The following is a 25,358-nucleotide window of genomic DNA, read 5'->3' as shown; positions in this document are numbered from 1 at the left end:
TTGGTTGCTCTGTTTCATCAGGGTAGGAAGATTGTAGTCAATCTTTGTGTTAATCTTGCTTTTGGTGACTTTTTTTTTTTGCTGGACAAAATCGCTTTTTGTGACCATCTACTTCTTTGTTTCATGAAAGTTGTTGTTTGACACTTTCTTGGAATTTGCCTTTTTGATCTTTTTGGTTTTCATTGCCAAAGCATTCATTGCTGCTTTTGATTGTTAAGAGCGATTTTAAACACATTTTTTTTTGTTGAGTTTTCATCCATTGAGTGATTTGTCAATTCGCTACCAAAAAGTGTTTGATTGCCTATTCTTCGATCACAAGTTTCAGTGTTGAGAGCATCTTTTGGAAAAGACTCTTTTGTTTGTTGCTTTGAAGAAAATCTTTTGAAAATCTTAGTTTTGATTTTCTTGGAACTTGCTTTTCATTGGTTTCCTTTTAGTGAAGTGAAAGTGCTTTATGTTTGTCTTAGTACTTGTTTTTAGTGTTTAGACGAAATGGATGGTAACATCTCAATTCCATCTAGCATTTTAAGTGGCAAGATAAAGATTGATAAGCAAGCAACTTTCATTTTTTGTTGCATCAACATATATTTGTTGCATTAGGATAGATTTGCATCCTTTTAGGCATCCATAGTTTTGCTAACTTTTGTGAGTGTGGAGTTTGAAAAGAAAAAGAAAATTTGTTTATTTGAAGTTCCTCTGAACCCTGTAGAGATTACTTTTCATCGAAAAACGAAAAGTGCATATGCATGTAGTTAAGTTTTGATTAATTTCCTTTGCGTCAAAAAAACACCACTAGTTTCACTTCCGTTACCTTGTGACTTAAAGAACAGCCTAATAAAATCAAGCGCTAACTAAAATTCACTAGAACTTTTTGTTTTAGTCAGTTACACCAACAAGATTAGGATTTTAGGGCCTTGGATTAGGCGAGTGGAGAGTTAACTCTCCAAGGCCATATAAACGTCAAACGTAGGAGTCTGAATAACGAGAGAAAATCCAATAGCGTTAGGAAGACCAGGAAAGCTCCGATCTGGGAGAAGTTAAGATGAGGGTCTGTGAAGACAGGGAAGAGAGATACCCCCTCTCCTACTTGTCTGAACTTACCTCACGACTGTTCTGCCTGGCTTCTGCGACGAGTTGGTATCCATAGTTGCTGCTCCTAGGGAACTACACAGGTGGCTGCGGAGGGGAATCCCGTGGCACCTGAGGTTGACGTTGCATCACTCTCGACAGTACTACTGGAGGGAACCCTTGCGAAGCTTGGGGGCTTGCACCGGCGCAGGCTGTTGTTAGGAGGTCAGCGTAACTTCCTATGTTACCTTCGTTGATAGGACTGGGCCGTCATTATCCCAGACTATCTTCGGAAGGCCCCTGACTCCACTTTCTTGTATTTTGGTGTCCAAGTCCTCATCACCTGGAGCGGAAATACTCGGAAGTTGTTTGACTGGCTGTATCTTTAGGGACTTTATAGTGTGTGCTCTTTGTTCCTTGTATATAGTTGGCTTTAGGTATTTTTGTCTAGTCACGTTTGGACTTTGTGTTCTGAGTTACCGGCTTACCACTCTACCAATCTTGAAAGGCTTTTGGTCATTCTTTCAGAAGTTGTGGAGTTGCCTCCTCAAGGGCAAAGGTTTTGATTGCTTATTCATATTCCTTGAAGAGTTATTTCTACAGTCCCGTAGGGGAAGGGTCTTTGGATCAGTTTAATATGGCTAATATTCCTGTGGAAACCAACCAAGGTACCCTTCCAAAATGGGATCCTTGTGCTTTTCCTTTCTTTGGAAACGTTGGTACTCCCTTGATGGCCACTTTGAATATTCCTGGGTTGAATGTTGGACTACCCGTTTGGCTGTGGTCCACTCCGAATATTCTGAATGCTCTTGAAGCTTCTCAGTTGAATGCTTTATTTAAAGGGCATTACATGGGTGCTAATTGTTCATCTTCTTTCAAAGAGAAATCTGGGATTCCTTCTTCTCCTCCTTCTTGTAACAAGAAATCTAAAAAAAGGAGAAAAAGGAAGTCAAAGAAGAAGAATAAGTCTATCCTTTCATCTTCAACCTATGCAAGTCATGTTGGAGATGAGCCTTCAGCCACTGCTAGTCATGCTGGGGGCACAAGTCTAGTCACTGCAAGTCACACTAGCACTTCATCCTCAACCTCTGCCAGTCATGTTGGAGATGAGTCTTCAGCCGCTGCAAGTCATGCTGGGGGCATGAGTCTAGTCACTGCGAGTCATACTAGCAAAGAGTCACCGACCTCTGCAAGTCATGTTCAGGATTCCGCAAACCACTGCTATTCATGTTGGCGGAATGGAGGTTGATAAGAAACCTGGACGTAGTAGAAGTTTTAAACCTAAGTTCCCTTGTAAGATATGCAAGGGAGACCATCTTACTCATTTATGCCCTGGTATTCTAGAGGTTCAAAGGATATGGTCTAAGTCTGAAAGTACTTCTACTCCTAAACCTGATATGGTTTCTCATCAATCCCATCAACCATTGGTTGATAATGTGGTAAAGCCAGTGCAATCGCTGGCCGATTACACTCCTCTTTTGGGGGGTGAAGTACATAACAAAAGAGTCTGTTTGATCTCTAGTACAGAGTCTTCTGGTATAGGGGGCATTCTGATTTCTTCAAATGTTCCCCCTCCAAGTTCTAAGAGTGTTTCCTTTGATTGGGATAGTCTTGTTGAGCCTCGTCTTCCTTCCGTTGCACCTTTCCAAATAAAGGTCAGAGTTAATTCCACAAATGTCTATCGATGTATGGTGGATGAAGGATCCTCTGCAAGTATTATATCCTCTTTGACTTGGAAAGCTTTGGGTTCCCCAAAGTCATTGACAGCTCAGAGTCAGTTGTTAGCCTATGATAGAAGACCTGGTGAATCTATGGGTGTTCTTCCTCAATTGCCTATCACTTTAGGTGGGAAGACTGTCTTAATCGATATGATGGTGGTTGATAGCCCTTTAGACTTTAATATGCTACTTGGGCATGATTATGTCTATGCTATGAATGTTGTGGTGTCTTCACTCTTTCGAGTAATGTGCTTTCCTCATAACGGGAATATTGTCACTATTGATCAGCTTGCATCTGATAATCACCACCCTAATTCGACTTTACTGCAGAATGCCCCTTGGTTTGTTCCAAGTGTTCAAGTAGACTCTACCCCGCCACGGGTGAATTATGTGGCATTGAGTCCTCAATGTTCAATCGCTTCTGAGAAGGATCCTTTGACCTATTATTCTCCTTCTTGGACTTGGTCCCGGCAGTTGACCAAGAGATTCTTCCTATAGGGACATAGGACCCTTTAATTCCCTCTTTTAATCCTTGTAGTTCTCATGATTTCTCAGATCTTGCTTTGCCTTCACAGGAAGAACTCTTTGAAGCCATGAGTTATGACTACCAAAGGAGTCCTTGGTCCAATCCCTGCAAAGGGTTTGTCTAGAAGAACTATTATGCGTAAGCCGCAAGGCTACGTGGTCCCCTGTACCATATTGTACATATGAGGTACGCATTTTCAAGTTTTGTATTCTGTAACACAAGATCTTATATGAAGTTTATATGTGGTATGCATTAACTTCTCGTCTAGTGTTCCTATTTATGTTTATAGAACTTGGAAGATTTCTCCTTTGGAAGTTTATGGTTGGTCCGTTCTGACAGGTATTGGTTCTCGAAACTAGCATATAGGTTAGGTTTTTCCACCTGCATTGTGCACTTATCAGTTTCCTTTCCCATTTGGCCTTAGGATCGACCCCACCAAGTTATGGTGCGGAACCTTCTCATTGCTTAGAAGTATCATGACTTGTGTGGTAGAGCCTACCATATCATGGGTGCCCTAGTTAGTACCTTGTTGTCAATTGGTACTCATGCAGTTTTTTCATCCCTAGGCTCGGGAGTCCTCTGTAGTCCCGCCATGACTTATGCATTGAAGACTCATTCCTCTTAGCTTCTCCGCTTTGTTCTGGCCATATACCCTAGAGGCTCCTTTGTGTTGAGTTGTACTACTGCATTGCATGTTGACCACTTGCACCTTTTGGCCTAGAGCCGGCTTCACTTGGACTCGTGTTTACGCCAAATTTTGACCATGACATCTGCAAAATCAACCTTGCATACCTTTGACTTCTGCATCTTGACACACTTTGACCCATGGAAGGAACATACCTTTGAGTGTCACTGACCAGTTTTCACCTCCCTGCATTGAGCATAGGAACGTTCCCTTCCTAGGAACTAGATCATCTGTTTCACCAACACTCATTCTTTCCACTGTACCATGGCATTCTTTTATTCTTTTTCCAGCTAAACAGAAAAACACAAAAAAATTAAATATTCGAAAAAAGAGCGGGAACGGGACATTATTTCCATTTATTGTTGGCAGCTAGAGTCAGTCGTGTCGCCCTTGAACAAAGCACTCAAAACAAAGTCTCCTCCGCATGGGTGGGATTTAGTTTGACTTAGGTACGCCATAACCTTGTTATTGAGTCAGTTCTCCCCCGATTGGTTATCTCTTCCAATCATATGGAGGGTTCGTTCGTGCCTCCTGCATGGCGAACTTATACAGAGTCATCATATGCTGTCACACAGTCACATTGAGTCGTGCTTTTGTTCAAGGGAAGTTAGCCTGAGTCGGCCTCTCTGCGGTGTCTCTTGACTCATTTTTCAGTCGGCCATCCCTGGTTGTCAGTGTCATGTCTATCATCACATCAGTTATATTGGTCCTTTACTCGTGCCAGTTTGAGAAGGTCCCCATTGACTTCTTGCTGGCGGGTCTTGTCCTTATCGACGACGACACCTTGCTCTGAGGACAGGCCTAGAGCCGCACCCTAGCCCTATTTTCATTATTGATAGGTCACCTTGTGCTCAGCATCGATCAGTATCATGGGTCTTTGACTGAGTGGTTTCCCTTGTGTTCGACATCATCTTACATTATCACACATTGGGATTCGTGCAGTACCTTGGTTTCCATTTGACCCTATTGGTGGATACCTCATCTCTGTGTCAGCTTTCATTATTGGTTGGTTCAGAGGGTTTCTGCCGTGCGCTAGCCACATCTTGTGTACGCCGGAAACATACTTCGGTTGGGTTACTACATCTTTTTCGTCCGATTCCTTCCACATTATTGGCCTACGGGTTACACTCGCGCTAGATTGATGGAGGATGCCTTAATGCCTTCCTTCTAGTGGATCTTTCCCTATCGACTCCGACTCATTGCTCTGGGGCAAAGATCTAGAGTCCATTTGGCAGTACCTTGGGGTTTGCAGTCATTAGTGGCAGATCCTTCGCTATCGATAGTGGGAAACCATCATTGTCTCCTGATCGATAGATTCTTACAGGTGTTTGACTCCAGCTCATCTATTCACACTTGCTAGATTGTACTGGGTACCTTGACGCTCATTATCATTATCGGTGAGTAGTCTCACGTTTGTTAACGGTATACATCAATGACCGGTAATCAAACGATTTCTCACATGGTCGACTTCAGATCATTTATTCCCATGGTGTAGAAATGTACCACGGCAGTCGGTGAAGACCTCAGGTTGTATCAGCATTCATTGGTTCACTTGACAGTTGCTCCTGTTGCTGCTAGTTGATACCACTCCACTTTACATGTTGCAGTCATTCATGGTGACATTCTATATGCTGGCACCTGAGTTTTCAGTGTAGTACCACCCTATTCCATCATGTTCAGTTGGTACCTTTTGGGGATCAGTCTTTGATATCAGTGATCCGTTGCATCTTTCAGCATCATTGACAGTCTTATATGTGATATTCAGACATGTACTTGTTCATTATGATCAGATGATCCATTATGTATCTTTCAGTCATTTATACTTGTATACTTAGTGGATCTGCTTGTACTTGATATGCGGACATGCTTTACTTTTTCTGAGCATGGGTATGCGCGCCTTAGACAGTGTTTCTTTCTGATCTCCTTTGGTGGCTTGGCAGGCTGAATTCTGGTGAAGTCCTCCTCAGTTTTTGACAGACTTCCTTTCCATGTACTCGCATAATATATTTCGGCCATCATGTACCCCTTCTGACCTCATATATTAGGGGGCATCTGTTATAGCTCCAAATCTCACTCTTATGGTTTGTGATGTTGTACTCATGGCCTAGGGCAACCCCTCCTTCCAGACCTGGTCCTAAAATTTAAAAAACAGTGTTTTATTCCTTATACGCGACATTGCCCTGAGTTAAACGCGTGTATACGCGGGTATGTGTATATCCAACCCACGTGTATGTATTAAAACACTTAAAAATATATAAAATTCCTTCTTTTCGGGCGGAGATCGCGGGTTTTACCTGCTGATCACCTGTTAGTGCCCGTGGCCCAACTGTTCCCAACCAACTCCTAACTAAAAAACTACTTTGGAGATGGTATAAAAAGACCTCAAAGGGAAGGCCTAAAGAGAGGGGAGAATAGAGAGAAAGGTTATTATGCTGAGATTTTTCCCTTGACCAGGTCTGAAGTCCTTGTGCCTTCTGCACTTCCCCCATTTTGTACTGGAAACCTTTGTTTCCTTGTGTGTTGATGATCATCCACCATTTATGACATCATGGAGAGAGTCATGGAAGGAGTTTTGTTAGAGGCTTGAGGCTGGAACGGATCCAGAAGGAAGCTTTGCTTGGAGCCTGCTGAAGGTGACTCAGGTGAACATATTCCTTTTTATGTACTTTATTTGTCTATAATAAAAGAAACACATGTCTTGGTTCCCGAAATCAATCTTCTTTATGTTAATGATATTCATGTTTTGAATTCATGTGTAAATGGTTGTTTAGATTTCATAACTAAATACCTTTCTTTATAACATGAAGATGGTCTCTTTATAAGTTTTTTTCCATATACTGTTGTGTTCTTTGAATTGTTTGTTTTGCAGGACAAAAGAGAAGAAGGGAACTCCAAGAAGGGTTTGGACCCTAAAGGCCTTCTCAAATGTAGGACCGAAGGTACGTACCCTTATCATAGAATTTGCTTATAATAGCATAATGGCTGTATGAATGCATGTTTCTTTGAATAGACAACTTTCAGTCTGCTAGGGTTTCACCCAAAAAGCCCTAGGGGAGCAATTCCCTCTACCAAAATTTAATTTTGGTAGAGGGAATTGCTCCCCTAGGGCTTTTTGGGTGAAACCCTAGTAGACTGAAAGTTGTCTATTCAAAGAAACATGCATTCATACAGCCATTATGCTATTATAAGAAAATTCTATGATAAGGGTACGTACCTTCGGTCCTACGTTTGAGAAGGCCTTTAGGGTCCAAACCCTTCTTGGAGTTCCCTTCTTCTCTTTTGTCCTGCAAAACAAACAATTCAAAGAACACAGCAGTATATGGACAAAACCTTATAAAGAAACCATCTTCATGTTATAAAGAAAGGTAGTTAGTTATGAAATCTAAACAACCATTTACACATGAATTCAAAACATGAATATCATTAACATAAAGAATATTGATTTCGGGAACCAAGACATGTGTTTCTTTTATTATAGACAAATAAAGTACATAAAAAGGAATATGTTCACCTGAGTCACCTTCAGCAGGCTCCAAGCAAAGCTTCCTTCTGGATCCGTTCCAGCCTCAAGCCTCTAACAAAACTCCTTCCATGACTCTCTCCATGATGTCATAAATGGTGGATGATCATCAACACACAAGGAAACAAAGGTTTCCAGTACAAAATGGGGGAAGTGCAGAAGGCACAAGGGACTTCAGACCTGGTCAAGGGAAAAATCTCAGCATAATAACCTTTCTCTGTATTCTCCCCTCTCCTTTAGGCCTTCCCTTTGAGGTCTTTTTATACCATCTCCAAAGTAGTTTTTTAGTTAGGAGTTGGTTGGGAACAGTTGGGCCACGGGCACTAACAGGTGATCAGCAGGTAAAACCCGCGATCTCCGCCCAAAAAGAAGGAATTTTATATTTTTTTGAGTGTTTTAATACATACACACGGGTTGGATATACACATACCCGCGTATACACGCGTTTAACTCAGGGCAATGTCGCGTATAAGGAATAAAACACTGTTTTTTAAATTTTAGGAACATGTCTGGAAGGAGGGGTTGCCCTAGGCCATGAGTATAGAATCACAAACCATAAGAGTGAGATTTGGAGCTATTACAGCTGCTACAATTCTGATCCATCCTCTCTCAATTTAATGTGCTCGAAAACTTCTATCAAACTGCTCCAACTACGAGCCCTTGTAGACTCCAACACCAGTAAATATCGCAAATGCACTGCGATTCCTGGTTGGAACTATCTTCCGCACATTCTCCTTGAGGTTCTTCTGTGTAAGATTGTTCCACCATTATTTTCAGACCCAAATCTTTAAAAGAAAGGTTGCATTGATCTCATCAGGCACTATAAACCCCTGGCATCAAAGAATCCCTTTGAAGCCAATATTTGGCTCTAATACCAGTTGTTAAGAAATGTATTGCAAAACATAAATAATTTCTGAAAGGAATAAATATAAAAATAGCCAGCAACAACCATAAACACATAAACACAAATGTTTATCCAGGAAAACCTCAAATCCGGGGAAAAACCCAACCTAATAAGATCTTATTAGCATTGGCCAAAACCCTGGCCAATCTGACCAAGTGAGTTTTCACCGCTCACCTCCAGGTCTTGCATTACAATGAAGTCTTTCCAACCTTTTATAAGCTCCATTACATATAATACCACAGGCAGAATACTATGGGTGCACAATACCATGTGCTCCAAAACCATCACTGTTTAACTTGGTCAACTTTGACTCTATCCTGAGTCAAGTTTACCTAACAAGAAGTGACTCATCATAGGAGGGCCTTGATGTATCCCACATCAACGACATGAAATGAGGTAAATGGTTTCAGAGATGACGCATCGACTGATGACACAAGGTTCGGGAATGGCAAACATGAAAATGAAGGTTTACTGTATTGTAAAGGATGAAGTTTTGAACTGAATGACTTTTCTTGAACATATCGGCATCACTGAAGTGAATTGGTAGCATTGACCCAAAACAAAGTGATGGATGGTATGATAGACCAATGGTGTGATAACCATCAAGCTAAATGACCCAACCCACATAGTCACGGTGATGAGGTGAAAGTGTCATGTTCAAGAGCAACCTGCTACCATAAAGTTTTCTCGGCCTTTTCCCATTTTCCCCAGTCATTTCTGACCAGTACCTCTTTATTTTTATCAAGCTTGAGTAGGATAGCATATGCTTGTTGTGTAATTCCACCCTTCAGGTGAATCCATCACTATTTGATGTTTTAACGAGTCTAGCGAAGGTGAAACTCGGTCTTGTCTAGATGGACAAGTTTGTCGCTATTAAATGTTTTTAACAATTTTAACGACAAAGACAACTCAGTCCTTTTCACATTTAGAGAGTCTGAAAAGGGACTAAAAGGAAACTCCACAAGTTCTTTTTCGTAAATTTGTCTCTCATGTCCAAAAAAGCATAAAATAATACAAGAGAGAACCTATTGATCAAGTTTGATCAATGAGTACATTTTTCGTAGTTAATCTAACTCAACCCAAAAAAGGGGTAAAACTATACTGAGTAGATATCGATTCTAATCCATCAACGAGCTAGAAATGACAAGCGCTCGACAATTTTTTCATGTTTAGAGAGTCTGAAAAGAGCTTAAAAAGGACTCCATTTTGAGGAACGAGTGGTGCCTAAGGTAGCAACTAGTTCTGATGATGTTGGAACTTCTTAAAACATGTTGATTTATGTGAAGAGGCTGGCTAATAAGACCACTCATTGCAACTATTCCTCAAAAAAGGGTAAAACAACCAACTGAAAGCGTATGATCGGCCAAAGGGATGGTGGCAATTGGATGAAAACAACCAAGGCTCATATGATGAAAGAGGCTGATATAATGGCAATCACAAGGGTTAAAATGGAAATGGTTTCATTTTTAGACAAGCTTGAACCATGGGGAACTATGCTTGGATTCTGTTTCATTTTTACACAAGCTTGAAATGAAAAGCTATGCTTGGATTCAGTTTCATGTTTACACAAGCTTGAAATGAAAAACTATGCTTGGATTCAGTTTCATATTTACACAAGCTTGAAACAAAAAACTATGCTTGGATTTAGTTTCATGTTTACACAAGCTTGAAACAAAAAACTATGATCGGATTTAGTTTCATGTTTACGCAAGCTTGAAATGAAAAACTATGCTTGATTGGTTTACATGCCCCCAGCATGATGAAAGGGAGAGTCTCTTGTAACCAGATGGAAGTCACTGCGGTGAAGCAGGACGGTTATCCAACACCTTTTTGGCTTCATCCAGATAGGGACAAAGGTGAATGGGGTGATTCCCTTCACATAACCTACAGGGAAACTTAACTTTTACCATTAGGTGCATCCCGCCAAGCTTCATTACATTCACCTAAGTAGACTACTCAAGGCTATCAAGTGGATGGAATGAAGGTTCTTTTACGAGATCAAGTAAAAGAATCGACTGGGATTTTACGAGATCTACTCAAGGACTTGACTTGGAACTTTGCTCCAGGGGACCTTGTTTCACTTTTTAATGAGCTTGACACAAAACAGGAACTCTGTTCATATTCCTTGTTTCATTTTTTAATGAGCTTGCCACAAGACAAGGAACTATGCTCATACTCCTTGTTTCATTGTTTCACGAGGTTGACACAAGACCAAGAACTATCCTCATGGGCTTGTTTCTTTTTTTAACGAGGTTGACACAGTAAAAGAACTATCCTTATATCCTCTGTTTCATTTTTTAATGAGGTTGATACAAGACAATGAACTATCCTCATGGGACCTATTTCATTTTTTACTGAGGTTAACACAGTAAAAGAACTATCCTCATATTCTTGGTTTCATTTTTTAACGAGGTTGACACAAGACAAGGAACTCTCCTCGAGAACTTGTTTCATTTTTTAACGAGGTTGACACAGTAAAAGAACTATCCTCATATTCTTGGTTTCATTTTTTAATGAGGTTGACACAAGACAAGGAACTCTCCTCGAGAACCTGTTTCATTTTTTAACGAGGTTAACACAGTAAAAGAACTATCCTCATGGACCTGTTTCATTTTTTAATGAGGTTGACACGGTAAAAGAACTATCCTCATATCCTTGGTTTCATTTTTTAATGAGGTTGACACAAGACAAGGAACTATCCTTGTATTCAATCACAACTCATAAGAGGTCATGAAGGAGAGATCTAGTTCCAGTGCCCCCAGTACATGATGTACAACATCACTGAATTGATCGTCAGTCGATGTAGGTATGGAACAGGTTTCCATATAATTAACCCGTGGTAGGGATGATACCATTGGTACAAAAGGACCATTTAGGGAAGATGGTTGACCAAGAGCCATATTTGGACCGGGAAATGAAAGCTGGTCAATAGTGACAATTCTTCCTTCATGCGGGAAACAATTCACTCGAAAGAGTGTTGAAACAATAGCTCCCATGCCATAAACATAATCACGCCCAAGAAGTAAGTTATAATATAAAGGGCCTGGGACTACCATCACGTTCAGATAAACAATTTTTCCTCCCAAAGTAATAGGTAACTGAGGGAGGATCCCTAATGGTTGACTGGTTCCTCTGTTAAAACCCAACAGATTCTATGTAACTGGCATAAGTGAAGGTGAACCGAGCGCTTGCCAAGAATTTGAGGAAAGGATACTCACAGATGCACCTTCTGTTGAGAATGCAACAAGATGATGGAGCTTAGTGGAAAGGAGTCGCCTTCACTAAGTGGGCCCACAGGCAAATTATGGCGCAAAGTCTATTTTTAGACTATGTCTATTTTTAGACATATGGATCATGGTCTATGAGTTGCAGGATGTTGTTTATGGATGATTGGTCATGTTGGGAAAAATAGATGGACTTCTATTTCTGGTTCACAACAGGAGTGATCATCTATTTTAGACTGCCAGGTTAAAAATAGAAAAGTCAAATATTATTGTCTCATAATAATATTTAGATTATAAACTTTATCTTATCCTCTTGGAGCACTTCAATTTGAGCTACAGATGTGGCACATGTAGTTGTCAGAAGGAAATACACTTTTCTTATGAGTCAATTGAGCTATTGCACGCAGGACATCAGTTAGAACTCATGCATGTGAGTTCTGTGGAGTTGGATGTGGAGTTGATGGAGCTGTGTTCAGTTTGACTTGGTTAAACTAGTTGTAATTAGTCTAACTGCAAATAGAATAGTGATGAGTGATGTGAATTAATTGATTAAATTAATTCACTAATTATTAACTCATAATGCAACTGAAGAATACATCAGTTAACTCAGTGCATGTACAGTTCAGTGGAGACGGGTGTTAGAGGTTGAGATTGCTATCAGTTGTGACTATAGTTGTGCATGAGATCTTGTACAAGAAATGTATTGAGTATGCCCATGATGATTGCCTAGTATATGCCTAGTGAAATAGCCTGTGCTCATGTGATTTCTAGTGTGATTGATTCTCAGCAGGTATTGTGCAATAGAGGCAGGCAAAGCAGCGGAGGAGATTCGAACATGTGACTTGTTCAAATCTGAGCTAGTTTTGTGTGTAACAGGTGGAGATAGTGTTGGATACTTGTGAGGAGTATTGTACTATGTATTGTTACATGTTCTCAATCATTAATATACAGATAGTGTGGGGTTTTCAGCTGTAATCTTTCCCCAGGTTACATACTGTGTTAATGTGTGCATGCGATTGATGTTGCATTGTTTTTTATGCTGCTAAATTGATGATAAACGTAGAGGAGGTTATGTATTATGCATGTATTCTGCAATAGTGTATAATCGGGATAATCTTGTGAATAAGTATTTATTATTCAAATTTCTACACCTTCATCAATAATAGTGCCCAGTACAATCATATTACAAACCTGTACTATGATCTAGAATGGCACATATGAAGGAAGATGGAATCTTTCCAGTTGGTTCCAATCAAAGGAAGCGACTAGACTACTTGGAGGGGGTATCATAGAAACAAGAAAATTAACCCCTTGAGTTACGAGAACTAGAGGATTTTCCTCCTGTATTAATGGAACAGGTGGATTACCCCCAAGCTTATTTGAATCTGAAGAAATAAAAAGAACCTGAGTGGTATCATATTCACTCTCTTCGGGAAAGGTTCGATATATTGAAGGTGAAATTGGTCAACTGTTACCTCGACCTGTTGATTTAGGTCGGGTATAGACTCATAGGATTCACTTTCAGAGAGAGTGGGTTTGACCGATGGTTGATTTGAGTTAGTCAATTCATCAACTAGTGAAGGATATAGGGAGATTTTTCTGTAACCAGATGGAAGTCGCTACGTTGAAGCAGGGTGTTATCCAACACTTTTTTCGCTTCATCCAGATAGGGACAAAGGTGAATGGGGTGATTCCCTTCACATAACCTACATGGAAAACTGCCCTTTTCCTTCTTTCCATGATCTTTACTACCACTATTTGATGGTGTGTCACCAGCATGATCTCCAGAAGTTGATGACACAGGATGATGTGAACGAGAAGACCATTCTTCTAAGATCTAAGGAATATCAAGACAATTTCGAAGAAGATGGTCTCCCGCACAATGTTTGCATGGATATCGAACTTTGTGAGGCTTGATGGGTGGTTTATCATCAGATGTTGCATTCAAAGCAATGGTTGCTTGTTTTCCCCTCTACTGAACTTGCTTCTTCTTCTTCTTCTTCCCTTTCTTCTTCTTCTTAGCCACCTGGTTACTAGTACCAATACTTTCACCAGGCGAAGAGGAAGAAGGGGAGGAAGAAACAACCGAGGAAGAAGGCAAAGGGTTAACTTTAGGATCAAATGGAGGTTGATTTTTTCCAATTGGAGGTGTACTCGATTGCAGAGAAATCACGACATTTTGAACCAAGGAGGTTGAAAACAACCATACTATCACGCCAATGGTAAATCTCAGAAGGGACAATGTAGCCATATAAGGGGCACCAATATTTCTGAAAGGAGGAAAAGGACTAGGATTCCCATTGAAAGGAATTCCTTGATCGGTGGACTCCGGATTTGTCACCATATTTTTCAACCTAATATCAACTAAGGAGTGAGCGTGGAGAATTTTATCCATGGTCAATTAATTTTTACGACACTGGAACACAACTTTGCTTTTTCATTTTTAAAGAGTCGAAATATGACTCTAGTCACCTTCGATGTTTAACGATCCTAAAAGGACAAGTGCTCAGATGATCCTTTTACTTTTAAAGAGTTGAAAGAAAAAAAAAGAGACTTCTATGGAGATTCTATACAAGAGGGTTTACCAGACTAATCGAAAAACTGCAATATACATCTTGGTGACAAATGAAAGAGAAATGACCAAGGATTTAACGTACAGTAGTCAATCTTCCCAAATGTTGTGTTTGGTGCATTGCGATCGGTAAGGCAAAAAACTCAGCTTTCTAGGGATAAAGGATTTCAACCTATTGGGGCCTCTCAATATATAGTCGATGGTACAGGGAGCACAAATATGTACTAGTACTTATCGAATCAGAGAGGAGGAATCACCCAACCTCAATGAAAACGACAACCACTAGGTTTAAAGACGTCAGAACACGTCTCTAGCCTAGACCTCTAGATGTTTTTCATTAAGTTCCAATGCATTATTAGATTAATTGATGTAAATTTTAGGTTGATATCGCTTAAAATTTTCCTTTGAAGGTTCACCATGAGATGTTTTTCAAAATTCCTAAGAATGCGACTAGAATGAGAAGCACTCTTTCCATTTAATTAATCCTAGCTATGAGGGATAGAGCATACAAGTACTTTTTGAACAAGCAACAAAGAGCACAAACTAATGCAATTCCCTAAACCATTCCTTTCAAGAATTCACAAACTCAAACTCTAAAATGAAAATTTCATGTATTTCTTTTTCTTTTAAGTTTCTCTTAATGTGAATGATGCAATAAGAAAAACTAATGCACAAACGATTTAGAATTCTTTTCATAAAAAAATGTTGATTTATGACAATTTCTTTTAAAGGGAAAGGAAGACTGTACGACACTTTCAACTTTAAAGAAATGAAGATTTTCGATACTTTAAATGAAAATACAAATCAAATGCATAAATAGATCAATTGATTTTTTATGAAGGAAGACTTTACAAAACTTCATTTTCAACAAAACAATCGATCAGAACTACATTTTGATAGTGGATTGCAAATGATAAAACAAATACATAAAAAAAATCCAATAATCCAATCTAAATCGGGTCGAATAAGGAGATAAAAATTGTTTTCAGAGATAAAACTTCATTTACATTTAACAAACAATTCAAACTGCTAAAAATTGACAAACGTTTTTAGTTCCTAGATGGGAAAAATGACCCTAAAGGGATCAGCGTAGGCAACAGTTAGAGATAGTGCGCTGAATCACACTGAGTCTATGCAGGAAGTGCATTGTATCACACTATGTCAGTCACAGAGGTGCGCTGATTACAACAAGGTGATTTTATGGTTACATTTGACTCAATTTTCAGTGTATTTAGACTTGAATTCAATAAATGACAGGAAATATAGTATGTCAAAATGCTTCAAGAAGACAGATAAGCTTCTAAAAGGGATAGGATTGCTCCCACTGTGGTCGCCAATTTTTTTGGGAAACTTTAGTGTTTCTACAAATGCCTAACCCTCTAGACCTAGTAGCTAGTCTAGAAACAACTAACAAAGTAATTCATTGACTATTCTATAATCAACAGATAAGAGGAGGAAAAAAAACCAACTTGTAACTTTCGCTTGCTCCCTCTCTCCTTTGACCGATTTTTCCACTCCTTTCTGTACTTAACTCACTTGGAAAGTACCTACACACAAGCCAAGACAGAAACCCATCAAATCATAAAATAAAGATTTGTTAATTAAACATATCATAGAATCCAGAATACGATATACATCATATAAGAACATGAATGGAAAAATCTTTGAATTCTTTATTGATAAAAGGAAATATTAAAACCCATGAATGTTCATGCTTGATTCAGTGTCTTCCTTCAAGTTTCAATCCCTTCTCTCCTCATGAAGCAGCAATTCAACATCATTACAATACTCTTACTAATCTCATTCAAACAACATTTCCTTAGCTCAAGAAATTCCAACCTAGACCAGCCTTTGAATACTTGGTCCATTTATAGCTAAATGGAGGAGGTTAAGCCATTAATGGCCCTCATGAATGCTCTGCAAAACTTGGGATGCGGTTCCATGGAGAAAGGGATAATGGATTGAGGTTCATTCATCCTCTTCCTCATCCAAATGCGAGCTCAATCAACCTGGAAACTTCCAAAAGTATCCATTGGATGAGGAATCTAATGGATTCATTTAAAAAATTTGATGAATCTCACTCAGCGCAGGTGAAACAAAGGCTATGTGTGTTGCAGCGCACCCACTAAGTGAAGTTTGTTCATTGCAATGCAGCCTGATAGAAGGCTACCTGCGCTGATCTCCTTAGGGACTCTTTTTGGATGAATGGTGTCATGGAAACTCTTGGGAGGCAAGCATGATGTAGGTTGACCTCATTAGGGAATGAAAACAACTGAATTAGGGGTTGATGGAACCTAATAATACAGATCTAGATGTCGGGATTGATGTGCCCAAATTGACCTGTAACAGGGATCCAAGTAAAGCCTTTTTGTTTTGTATCTATTGTGTGAGACTCAAATTGAGCTCACTTTTGTAAAAACTATGCTTCTAAAGACATAATAGAGAGTTCACCACTGAAGGCTGGACTAGGAGACGTAGCCCAGGAGTGTTGGGTGAACTCCTTATTAAATTTGATGTGTTTATGTGTGTTTGTCTATTATGTTCTTTAACTTCTTCATTGTCTATGTATTTCGCAATCTTACCGATCCATTTCACAAAGTAACATAGGCAAATCCATGCACATGAGTCTATAATACCTTAATAATTGTTTAAGATCTCATTTTCATATCAATATGTCAGGAGATAGGAGGAGGTTTCTATTTTTGAAGAGATCTAATAGTGACCGTGTTATTTTTAAGGTAATGAACCAACGAGATTGTTGGGTAAAGGAAAGGCTAAAATTAGTGAAAATGAAAACCAATGCAGATGATGTATGGCTTGTTGAAGGACTGAAGCACAATATCTTGAGTGTGAGTCAAACAGTTGATAGAGGAAAGGAAGTGGTCTTCAACTCCAAAGGTTGTTTCATTTCTAAATAAGGGTCAAAGAGAGTGATCGCCAAAGGAGTCAAGACACCAGAAACTGTGTCTATATTGAAAGGAAGAGTGAGCAGAAAGAAGAGATCAAATAAAAACTCTTCCTTATCTGATTTTGAATAGGAGATATCAACCCTTATTGCAGTTCATTCCTACATGATAAATCTCTTAGATTGCAAAAATGTATGTGAGGCCTTCATATCCTCAGGGAAAACATATGGTAGAGTGTGAGAGCATGAGGTAGCATGATTTTTTGTTATTAAATAGAACTATGGTAGAATTTTGTACATGCATATGAGTTGTAGCAGAAGTAGCATGTTTGATCTTGAATTCTCTTGCACTTTCAAGTCTGCAATATCAACATCTCCATTGGATCTATAATGAGCTCAGGGGGAGCTATGCTTTCACTCATCCTTTCACCCATTCTCTTTATAGTAGATTTATCATTTGGTCATCATTATTTGGATGCTATGAATCATCCTTTATGTAATTGTTTATGTTCATTGTCATCATTGCTTGTGTTCCCATAGAGTTGGTCATGCATTGGAGTGAGATTTATCATACACTGCAGCATTCATTCATGGGATGTAGAGCATCATGCTTCATCCATGTACTTGTACTGTTATAGTTGTGTATAATTACTATTGGTTCATGTATTGGTGAGTAATCATGATGGTAGGGCTATATAGGAGTGGATATATATTATATATATATATATATATATATATATATATATATTATATATATATATATATATATTTATATATATATATAGATATATAGATATATTATATATATATATATATATATATATATATATATATATATATATATATATATATATATATAATCCATGTATGCATTTTTAAGTGTTTCAACCCTGTATTTTTAGTTATTTTATCATTTAGCTTGAGGTGGAGTGGTCCTAGAGTCAAGCGTATTTGAGAGAGAGCCAAGTTGAGTTATAATTCAGCTATATATACTCTTTTATACTATCATTGAGTAGTCATGAGTGGAAGTCATGTTTTTGCTATGGATTTGTCCTGGTATTTATCTTGCATTCAAGCGAGTCTTGATATTTGACAACCATGTATGTGCAATTGGCATGATTTATGTAGCCATGTATTATCGTGTTACAACCCGCTATCATTTTATGCAAGCCCTGTAATATCATTCTTATCACTTGGTACTTGTAGTTGGTTAGTTTTATGAGAAAGTATTGATTTATAGCATGCATTATGGAGATAGCCATGTATTTTCATTCTTGGGCCATGTTATGGTGATATGCATGTAGAGAAGAGTCTAATTTTAGCCATGAGTGGGTGTATGGAGTCATTGGTACAACCATGTATTTTCATTTATTAAGCCTTGTATCTCATGTATTAGCCTTGTATTTTCAATACGTATCATTTGGCCATGAGGTGTACAATGTTTTGGTCTGTTTGTGGTTCTCCTTCTTGTTTGAAGGAGGTATTCACAATAGCTAACATTAATGTACAATAGTATGAAGATGATGGTTTCAACTCCATTACATGTTTAGGGGGAGCATGTTCAATAGGTAAGGATGCATGGATGCATAAAGACATGTTTTGTAATTTATTCTATTGTTGCACTTGCTTATCTTGCTTATCCAAGGATCAATTTATATCAATCCTATAGTCAGCATGGTGTTGAGCATTTCAGGGGAGTATTTCTCTTAGTATGTGTTGGCATTGATATCTAGTGTTAGTATTTCCCTTTCCAACTCATTTCAAAAGGGGGTGGAGAATGAAAATATGGAATAAAGGTTGGAGTATGGAGAGATTTTTGAGTTCAACCTCAGATTTTTTTGAGGTTGACATCAATTCCAAAGGGGGAGCATGTTGGCATTGTTTTCAATGGGAATTTGGCACCGATTTTCTTATAATTGATGTTAACTTGATGATGTTTTCTCTCATGGTTTTTGGTTTGTATGCATATCTACTAGACATTGTTTATCACTAATTTTATGCATAGGCATTGACTTGATGCAGAAATATTGATCCATGCTAAGGGGGTTATCCAACTAGATATTCATGTTCCTGACTTGATGCAAATGTGTTTGGCGTGCTAGTCCCCTTATGATGATTTTCTTAATGATGCAAAGGAGTTGGAGAATGATCTATAGGTGTTGGATATGATTGGATAGGTGTTGGAGATGATGGATAGGTTCAGTAAGATCTAAGCTACAAATGTGTTGAAGAAGGGACATAACATAGGTTTGAGCCTCACAATTGCCTTATAACACAATTTTTGAGAAATTAACAGTGTTACAATGCAAGTTCTAAAGGACAAACGACGTTACCTCCCAAACTATGTGTTCCAAGAGTGAATTACAGGCATAACGTAAGTAATGGACCATTAATTTTGTTATAACGTAGATATCACATAAAGTGTGTTACAATTTATTCATTGAATTTTCTGAATTGTTTACGAAATCAGTTAATTCCAACTGTATTTTCTATGGTAATTTCTCATGGTTTTTGGTCAAAATGTTCAAGGAGGTTTGTCTCTTTTCTAGAATATGCTTAAATTAGAAAAGTCTCTCTAATTCAATAAATATGGTGGTGGATCTAGTCAAGGAGAAAAAATGTTAGAGTTTGAACAAGAGTATTTGGCTTTCCATATATGACTGTTATTCTTATTTAATCACTTCAGAAATTTTATCTATAGGAGGAATTTTTGTGTTAGAGAGTTTGGTTCTAATGTGAGAGTGAGTCTTTGGACAAAATTAAGAGACAATCATGAGAATAGAGACATATGAGCACCAAAATTCTCAAGAAGATCAGTTTATTTGCATAATTTTATGTGCATGCTTCAACAATTGTTTTATGCAGGTCATAAAGACACTTGATGGAGGAGATTTCTACTACCTTGGAGATTAGATGTTAGCATATTTTCTATGGAATTTTTGTATTGTTATTGTTGTGTATGCATGGGATCATAACTGAGCAAATCATGTTTCTATTAAATAATTTTCATATGATTGTAACATTATAGTTCATGTCTTATATGTTTTTTATTGTTGAGATATGGTTGAGTATTTGTGATTATATTTGTTATGTTGTTCATGGATATGTATTGAGAGTGTGTATGCAGAGGATTTGATGGGTGGTAATTTGTATATCATATTTGTTGTAGTATTGCAAGATTTTTATGTATGTTGTTGGTCTTGTTATGAACATATTGGTTGAGGGGAGAGAAAGTGTTGTAATTGCATATTATATTTGTTAGTCTATTTTGAAAATGGACGAAATGAGGATCATGGTTTTGTGGTTTTGATGATATGAGCCATAGTTTGGAAATAGATGAAGTTATTTCCATGATATGTGCTTGAAGGTTGTGGTCTTTAGTGTGGAAAGTGGTGGCTTGCATATTCATAGTGTATGTACATCCTTTAGGGGAGAATAATTGACAGTAGTGTCTTCCAGTAGGTGGTGGCTTGCAAAGTCAAGGGAGTGGTAACTTCCTGTAGATGGTGGCCTGCGAAGTTCATACAAGTCGTTGTCTAGATTGAGTAGTGGTTCACATGATTAACAAGTTTTTTCTTGCACATTAATGGCAGATATTATAATTATTGCAACAGATATGGTCCTAATGTAAAGTGCTAGAAACCACATCCAAAGCTGAACCCAAAGAATCACAAGAAGGATGTAAAGAAAAATTATCTTCCATCCATATTTTCAATCAATCAAGTTATAAACAAATTCAATGTATAAAAGAATATTTTCTGCACATTAGTTCAAAAGTAGGTTAATCTAAGTAGCCTTAATCACCAAGAAGAGAAGTATATGACAAAACTCTTCAACATTAATATGTAGGTTAATAATACTAATATTGATGCTATATTTGACTCAGGTTCACAGGATATTCTTATAGAAGCAAATCTAGTCAACAAACTTGGATTAAAGGTTCATGACCATCCTAGCCTATATCCATTAGAGAGGTTGAATAATGATGCAAAAATCATGGTAACAAAATTGGGCAAGATTAATGTTGTTGTAAGTGTTGCTTATGTTAATGAGGTGGAATGGGACCTAGTACCACTTGGTGTATGTGGATTTGTGTTTAGGATTCCCTACAATTGTATTAGGGATGAAATCTTAATACAGAGATCCAACTAGTACTGCCTCATAAAGGATGTAAATCCTTTATCACCAATTCTCACAAATAAAATTCAAAGATCTCATTGGTAATTTCCAACCAAACCAAGAAGTTGATTATCTCTAGTAAGAAATATGTTTTACTTTTGTTAGAGAAAATAAATCTAATGATGAGTCAATAAGAGAAAATGAATCGTTGGAAGGGTGTACTAAGGAATAGAAACATCAAATGGAAGGGTTATATACGCATAGAGTGGAGTATTTAAAGAGCCAAAATGGGTAGAGATAAGTGGAGAAAAAAATCCAATTATTTTCAGAATCTCCACTACTAGATATTGGGCCATATAGATAGATTGTCTTGAAAGAAAATTAAGTGAAGAAGCAATTGTAATGAATACTAGAGCAAGGTGTGATTTGACTAAAAACCTCACCTTGTGGATCACCCATGGTTATTTTAACAAATAAGGATATGAATTGGCAAATTTGTAATGATTACAAAGCCCTCCCATTAGATTTTCTTTTAGAACTTCTATAATCTCTTCTTCTGATTTATATTGTGAATTCTTCAATGATATGTCATTAGGTAAGATAATTATTTTCTCTATAGGGATTTCTTTGTATTTTCCCTTAAACCTTTCTTAATTACTGAGAGACATATCCTACAATGTGATTTTCTTTTTCTTGTACCAAAGCTTCAAAAACTTCTTTTGCACATTAATATTATGTGTACCAAGTAAGTCTATCAAAGGATATCCTAAAAAATATTTGCATTGTCCATATCTATAGCATAGAAAAACGAATGCAACACATCTATCCATGAAAATCTTTAAATATTTAAAAATTTGAACTTTTTCACTCTTGTGCTTTGGATATTCTTTGTAGGACCTTGCAATATTTTATCTAAGTTAACATTGATCAACTTATGATTTAAATTAGGGTTAATAGAAATAATGGTATTTTCTTATTGAATACATGCATGAATACTTGATATGAATTTGTTACAATAAAATAATCCCTAATTATATTCTTATATTTCTTCACAACTATACCACCTATCTAGAAATACATTTTAATATTCTTTGTTTGAGACTACATATGTATCTTCACGGTTAATTCCATTCCACCAAATGGATACACCACCTCTTAAATTGTCAAGGAAATAATGTCTTCAAAGTATTGGATGCTTATACTTCATCCATTTTATGTATTCTTTAATGTTAAGACCATAATTTTCCTATAAAATACATTTTTCTTGCTATAAGCCAAAAATAGAACTCTATTCTGAATGTGTTTGTTTGTTTGTTTGTTATGTTTGTTTTGATTTGATTTGATTTTTATTTTTCTCTATTGGATATTTTTTTTAGAGGAATTTATTCCTTGATTGGATTATTTATATTCGTCAATAAACAAAACAATTGACTTGAATTTTTCCAACAATATTTATGGTTGTCACCTAAAAAGAATCTCTAAAATATTGTCAATTTTAAATTGTTGATAACTTCACTTTTCAAAATCCATTTTGGATACGTTTTTTTTAGATTAGTTATTTTTTAGAGGAATTTATTAACCATGTTGGATTATTTATGTAAAATTTAGGTTGTAGATTCAAAACTTCTCATGAAATTTACTAAATCTTTAAACTACTCTACTGATTTGCGGAAGTTATTTCACAATATAGAACACAAATCATGGACATGCAAAAGGAAACATCACACATGCTGTTATAAACATTTTTGGGCACTGCAACCCCAAGCATAAAATGTCCATAAACCAAGGGCTCCTAAGTCCTTAAAAGTGTTTTTCTAACCCCTAAAGGAACAAGGTCAACTGATTACAGCTTCTCCCAGAAGTTCTCCATGAAAAACTGCTCAGAACTGGTCAAAACAGGATCATTTCAGCTGCTCCATATGCAAAGTGCGTTGCATCTCACCTAAGTACACTCTGTGGGTGTGTTGCATTTCAAAAATCCCTTCTATGGGGTGCGATGGGCGGGAAGTGACAAATGGCAGTGTCAATCCGCAAGGTGGAGAGGCATGGAATCTTCCATAAACTTCTCCTGTGACACTTACCTCTCTGGAGTCGACCAAGGATGAGTAAGAGATCGTCAATCTCCAAGTGGAAGCAAGAACTATCAGAGGGAAGACACTAATCAAATCACAAGCTGACTCATGTCCCTTATAGATATCTATATATGGATCCCTCATCCCAGAGATCCAAGGGCTGGAATTTTGCATCTTGTAAGGAATTGTTGTTGGTTTCTTGAGACAACATCATAGTGTTGGGTGATCTAAGCTTTGTATGAGGTGAAGAAGGGCTTACTTGCTGAGAGGATGATGTTGGTGTTAACGGGAAAAGTGTCTACTCATAACGACCCTATCCCACTAAGGTGTGACAGTGACCTTAGAAACAAACAGGGAAAACTACTTTCATATTCTTCTTTATGAACTATAAACGAAGAGGAATAGGATGAACCAACCTGTGTCTTGCGCTAGTCCTTTGATCCAATCTCTCTTCTCTTTGACAGCTTCCAGCTACCTGCTCCCTTACTTGCCCAGCTTCACCAAGTTCCTGTAAGATCACAGAAGAAGAAAACTACACAAAGACATGGATTTATATTCATAAATAGCTTAGGATTAGATTTAAGCTAAACATACAAATGTAACAAACATCAATGATACACAAGCATGTAGGAGAAACTCAAATAGTTTTATTGATATGAGAAGAAGATCCAGGAGGAGTTACAACCGATGATTCCTGATCCAGCATCAACCTCCCAACAAAGGAATCCCCTCTTCACCTCCAACAAAGCATAAATCACCCAATACTCTGATATCTATCTCAAAACCAACAGCAATTCTCTGCAATGTACAAAATTCCAGCCTCTGGATCTCTGGGATGAGGGATCCATATATAGATGTATGCAAAGAGGATAAGTCACTTATGATTTGACTAGTGGCTTCTCTTTGTCAATTCTTGCTTCCACTTGGAGACTAAGAGCCTCTTACTCATCCTTGGTCGAACTCAGTAAGGCAAGTGTCATTGGGGAAGATTCTGGAAGCTTCCATTGTCTATCCACCTTGCGGAATGACACTGCCACTTGTCATTTCCCGCTCAACGCACCCTGGTAGTGCATTTAGGTGCGTTGCAACGCACCTAGCTAGTGTACTTGGGTGCTATGCAACGCAGCTAGCTAGTGGAGCAGCTGAAATGATCCTGATTTGACTGATTCTGAGCAGTTTCTGGTGGAGAACTTCTGGGGGAAGCTGCAATTTGTTGACCTTGTTCCTTTAGGGGCCGGAACAACACTTTTAGGGACTTAGGATCCCTTGGTTTATGGACATTTCATGCTTAGAAATGTAAGGCACAAAAATGTCTATAACAGCTGGGTCAGAACAACTGGTTGTCACTCCCTTGGCTCTTTCCTGATTATCAATAAAAGTTATTCAAGTTTTCCTCCATATTCTTGTGTCATTTATGTTTTATGCATTTGTATGGTCAATTTACATCTGATCCTAGATTGTTTATGATTATAGATCCATGTTCTTGTATATTGTTATGCTACTTTGATTCTACGGGTACTCTGTGAAGCTGGGCGTACAAGGAAGCAAGTAGCAAAGGACTATCAGAAGAGAGAGGAATCGAACTAGGAGCCAAGCGCAAGACAGAGGTTGGTCTCCTTTGTTCTTCTCTCATCTATATTTCATAAAGGAAAAACGAAAGTAGCTTTACTTTGTTTGTTTCTAAGGTAGCTACCACACCTTAGTGGGATTAGCAGTTCTGCATAGACACTTTTCCCTGTAACACATGCACAAAGATTTATGTAGGGGAAAGATATTGCTCAAAACACCTTCTTATCTGTATTTTAATAATCAAAGAATAGAGATGAATACATATGTTTTCTCAAGCTTGAGCACAACCTACAAGTGTACAGTCTATCCCTCTACTTGACTAACTTACTCTTGCCAACACTTAGCCAATTTTCAATACCTCAAAGCTCCTACTTCCTTACATTGTTCCTTAAGTAAATTAGCCCCTATCATTTAGTAAATTATCTCAATTGTATTGTGCAACTCCTCTAGGCCCTTCCTCTGACCGCATACACCAC

This window comes from Pinus tabuliformis, chromosome 9 (assembly GCF_031772625.1).
Source record: "Pinus tabuliformis cultivar Carrire ecotype Pingquan chromosome 9, CPIR1, whole genome shotgun sequence".
Taxonomy (NCBI): Eukaryota; Viridiplantae; Streptophyta; class Pinopsida; order Pinales; family Pinaceae; genus Pinus; species Pinus tabuliformis.
This window is presented reverse-complemented; position numbering follows the sequence as displayed.